Here is a 5,383-nt window from a genome sequence, read left to right as displayed (position 1 = left end):
AGAAAGTGAGAAAAAAGAAGAGCTGCAGTTATTAGCAATGACAAGCTCAAGGACGGCTTCCTGTCTACAGTTACAAGCCAAATGAATGATAAAATGGAATAGGCCTCACAGTGTAACTCGACGTGACCCTGCAGCATATGTCTATCTGCACTGCACTTTCTGTGCAGCCATAATGCTTTGTTACAGTTATTGTTCTGTCGTATATCAGCTCAATGTACTGTTGTAATGTATCGATCTGTGTGGATGATACGTCAGGCAAGATTTTCACTGGAAGCTCAGTACATGATAAGAATAAACAAATTTCCCATTTTAATTGTGTGGAAATATTAGACAGACTGAGCTTCTGCTCTGGAACCTCAGAAGGAAACTGAACTGTTGTCATTTCTGTGGAATGCACATAAATGGAGAAGGCTTCAATCTCACATTACGATCTGCGGGAACTGGGATCAGGTGACCGGTGGTGGATCTCCCATATCAATATCAGAATCAGGTTTAATAGCACCGGCACATGTTATGAAATTCGTTGTCCCTACGGCAGCAGTAGAACCTAAATCATAACAATGGATTTTAACAATTGTGATTTAATATAAGAAATAAAAGTATTACATAGTTAAATGATATAAATGGTACAAAATGAAAAAAAAAGATGTAATAAACTATTTTAATTGTGTCGACTATTTGACTGACTGGGTTGCTACTTTGGAAATTGTGGAGTGAAGCTTAACTGAACTGTACACATTTATGAGAAGCTCAGATAAACAGAAAAGGCTTAATTCTCACATAAATGGGTCAGACAACCAGAAACATCGGCTGCACTTAGCAGGTAAACACAGTGGAATGAAACATGCTGAAAATATTGCAGAAAAAAACATATTCTCCACCACAACGAGAGGACATGACAGATCCGGATCACATTGCCTTGTTTGTACGGGCGAAAGATGAAGCTACCCGTACATGTAGAGCAGTGACCCGCAGATGCTGCAGATCTGCGGAAAAACGTGAGGAGGAAACTGGATCACGTGACCGGTTTGGTCTCCCACCGCAGGCAGTGACTCCAGTTACCCACTACTCTGTGCCGCTCACACCTCCTCTCACCTTAAATGTATTAGACATTTCAACCCCCAGGAAAAATAAATCGTCTGTCCACTCTATCTATTCCTCTCGTAATCTTATAAACGTCCATCCAGTTTCACCCCAGCCTGCGCCGCTCTGGAGAAAACAGCGCAAGTTTGTCCAGCCTCTCGTTACAGTTCATGCCCTCTAATCCGGGCAGTATTCTGGTAAACCTCTTCTGCGCCCTCTCCAAAGCCCCGACATCCTTACGGGAATGGGGGCGACCAGAACTGTATGAAACACTCCAGATGTGGTCTAACTAGTTTTATAAAACTGTGTTAGGAACTGTAACGTTTTAGAAACGAACCAGCAGCAATAGAGTTCACACCGGAGTCTGGTTTTGATGTTAAAACCACTCTCTTTATTAGTATCTACTTACAAAATTGTAACTTAACGAAATAAAGGAATGTTACCAGTGTTATGTGTATATATGTGTAAATATAACTCCCAGACTATCCAGCCTGAGGGAACAAAGCTCAGAGTCTTGAGATGGTAAAGTAGGAAAGTTCAGTAATCCACGGAATAAATGATGGAACAGAGATATTTGTAATCCAGGGTGAAACGTACAGAAAAGGCCGTTATATCAAAATAACCGTCGACGAAGTTCTTATCCGTTGAATCCGTCACATACGAGTTATCAGCGAAAGTGACCTGTCACAGGAATACCGTCTTCCAGAGGTTGCCACAAAACATGCCCAGGCAAGGGTTAACACAAGATATTCCACAATCCACTCCTATGGATTATACGAAGTGACAGCCACACACGTTCGTTGAGGTTCCGTGTACCGAATATCAACCCACTCTTGTGGGCATAGGAGAGTTCCAAGCCTCGGCTGCGCCTAACTGAAGCGATCAGCTTTTCCAGTCTCCCTCTCTCTCTTTAGACTGGCCGACTGCCTGTCTGCAGATCGCTCTCTCTCTCTCTCTCTCTCTCTCTCTCTCTCTTTAGACTGGCCGACTGCCTGTCTGCAGTTCGCTCTCTCTCTCTCTTATGGTTCAGCCCACAGTCTGCGCTGTCAGCCTGTGACTGACGTCATAGCCCCGCCTCCTCACGCCGCCGCTCTTAAAGAAACAGTCACAGTACGACCGCAGGCTCGGAACAGCCGCAACACAACTTCCCGACTTTTGAACTCAATGCTTCAAATAATAAAGACAACCATGACATTTGCCTTCTTAACCACCCGATCAATCTGTGCAGTCTTTTTCAGGGAGCGATGAACTTGGAGTCTAAGATCCCTCTGATCATCAACACTGTTCAGGGTTTTGCATTTAACAGTGTACTGTCGCATACATTCGACCTACCGAGCTGCCAAGATGATCATCACTAATCAAATCTCACTGAGATTTCTCAGGACCTGTTGAATTTTTTGCCAAGTGCAATAAGGTACAGGGACAGTGAAACACTGACTTGTGGCAGCATCACAGGCAAGTACATTCAGATAACACACGGAACACAAATTATACGATTCTCTGTCAGTAACAATCTATAAATATGTTTTATGTCATTAACAATATACAAAACACATTGTATCATGATCAATACCAAAATGTGTATTTGTGTCGATAACAGACTTGGAAATGTTGAATTTGGTCCCTGTTTCCATTCCTCCTGTAATCCACAGCCAGCTCCTATGTTTTTGTCACAGTGAGTGAGAGATTGTTTTCTTGTCACCACCGTGTCGGAGTGATGACTTCTTCTCTGTTGGCTGCCTCGTTATTATGTGAGATTAGGCCAGTCAGTGTAGTGCCGTCAGCAAATTTAATTAGCAGATTGGAGCTGTGGGTGCAACAGAAGTCATGGGTGTACAGAGAGTAAAGAAGGGGGCAAGGACACACCGCGGTGGGGTATGTGTGCTGAGGGTCAGAGAGACAGAGGTGAGGGAGCCCACTCTTACCACCTGCCGGCGACCTGACAGGAAGTCCAGGATCGAGCTACACAAGGCAGGGTGCAGGCCGTGGTCTCTGAGCTTCTTGTCGATACTTCAGGGCTTCGTACGGGCTACTGCTCTGCCCATGACTGCAAGGAACTGCAGAGAACATCAGAGAAACAAGCCTCCCCTCCATGGACTCTTCCTACACTTCCCCTGCCTCGGAGAACCAGGCCACGTACTCAAAGACCCTCACAACCTGGACATTCTTGCTGCAAACCCGCTCCCCCATCGGGGAGGAGATACAAAAGCCTTAAAGCGCGAACCACCCGGCTCAAGGATGGCTTCCTGTCTGTGGTTATAAGCCAAATGAATGATAAAATGGACTCGACCTCACAATGTAACTCGACGTGACCCTGCACCATATGTCTATCTGCACTGCACTTTCTCTGCAGCCATAATGCTTTGTCGCAGTTATTGTTTTGTCGTTTTCATTTTTTTTTCATTTGTAGAATTTTTTTTTATTGGTACAGAATCTTCTACAGCTACAAAATGATACAAAACTTCAATAGATTAATATGTATACAATTAATAAAACTGAAAAAACTGATCGTAAAATATAAAATTGGAAATATATATATATATATGGGGGAAAAAGAACCCCATCTAACTTGGTAAAAAACCCACTAACTACATGAGAAACACACATTTGACCATCAATCATCATTTAAGTATGAAAATAAGAAAAATCAACAGCCATTTCAGATTTATATAAAAAATAAAATTGGAAGGAAATCATATAGTGTAATTCAATTTAAAAGATAATATTTGGCAAAAGAACCCCATCTTTTCTCAAAATCGAATCGAGGATCCAAAGTTCTACTTCTATTTTTTTCCAAACTAAGGCATAACATTCCTTGAGAAAATCATTCAGTTAATGTAGGGGAAGAAATTTCTTTCCAGTTTAATAAAATAGCCCTTCTTGTCAGTAGCGTAACAAATGCAATTACATGTTGATCTGAAGGTGAAATACCCTGAATATGATGTGGAGCTATTCCAAATCGACCAGTCATTCTATTAGGTTGTATATTAATTTTCAGAGCTTTAGAAATTGTAGAAAATAAAGATTTTCAAATCGATTTTAATGAATAATATGACCAGAACATATGTGACAAAGTAGCTACTTCAGTTTCACATCTATCACTGCATTTGTCTATAGTAGGAAATATTCTAGATATTCTCTCCTTTCTTAAATAATAACGGGGAACAATTTTAAATTGAATTAAACAATGGTTGGCACATAAAGAAGATGAATTTACGTTTTTCAAAAGTCGAAGCTAATCTTCATTTACAAGGGTCATTTTAAGCTCTCTCTCCCAATCTTGTTTAATCATTAGTGATAGTTTCTCTTTTCGTAACAAAAATAAATTATAAATTCTGTTAATGGAACCTTTCACTAAGGGATTCAATTTCAAAATGGTTTCCAACAAATCAGATTCTTGTAAATATGGAAACTCAGGTAAACATTGTTGTAAAAAATGTTTCACCTGAACAGATTGCAAAAAATGTGTATGGGCGAGAGAAAATTTGTTAATTAACGCTTCAAAGGTCATCAATCGACCACCACAAAATAAATCTGTAAAAGAATGGATCCCTTTATTTTTCCATAGGAGAAAAATGGGGTCAGTTGTTGAAGGTTTAAAAGAAAAGTTTCGATGCAAAAAACTAGACAACTTAAATTGTTTAAAATTCTAAAAATTTACGGATCTGAACCCAAATCCGTAGGGATTGTTTAATAACCGGGAAAAGATTTAAATTTGGAACTTTAGAGAGCTGTAAAGGTAATGGAGCTCCTAAAATTGAAGTTAAATAAAATTGTTTAACAGCTTTTAATTCCAAATCAACCCATAATGATTTTTGTTTCTTATCAAGCCAATATAACCAAACACATAATTGTCTAACTTTCACAGCTCAATAATAGTCTTAAATTAGGAAGTGCAATTTCACCGTACGTTTTAGATTTTTCTAAGTGATTAAATCTTGGTCTCTTTTTGTTCCAAATAAAGGAAGAAATTAGAGAGTCAATTTGATCGAAAAATTTTTTAGTTAAAAAGATAGGTATATTTTGGAAAATATATAAAAATCTAGGTAAAATCATCATTTTCACAGCACGAACACGACCTATTAAAGAAAAAGTAAGTGGATAGCATCGAGAAAATAGTTATTTCCTGGCGTCCATTAAAGGAACTATATTCGCTTTATAGAGATGTTTACATTTTTTAGTAATTAACAATTCTAAAAGGAATATCATTATATATACTAAAAGGGACATTTAAAAGAAACAATTCACTTTTATTCAAGTTAAGTTTATATCCTGAAAATTTAGCGAAATCTTTAAGTGT

This window comes from Hypanus sabinus, unplaced genomic scaffold (assembly GCF_030144855.1).
Source record: "Hypanus sabinus isolate sHypSab1 unplaced genomic scaffold, sHypSab1.hap1 scaffold_867, whole genome shotgun sequence".
NCBI classification, from domain to species: domain Eukaryota; kingdom Metazoa; phylum Chordata; class Chondrichthyes; order Myliobatiformes; family Dasyatidae; genus Hypanus; species Hypanus sabinus.
Note: the sequence above shows the minus strand (reverse complement) of the source record.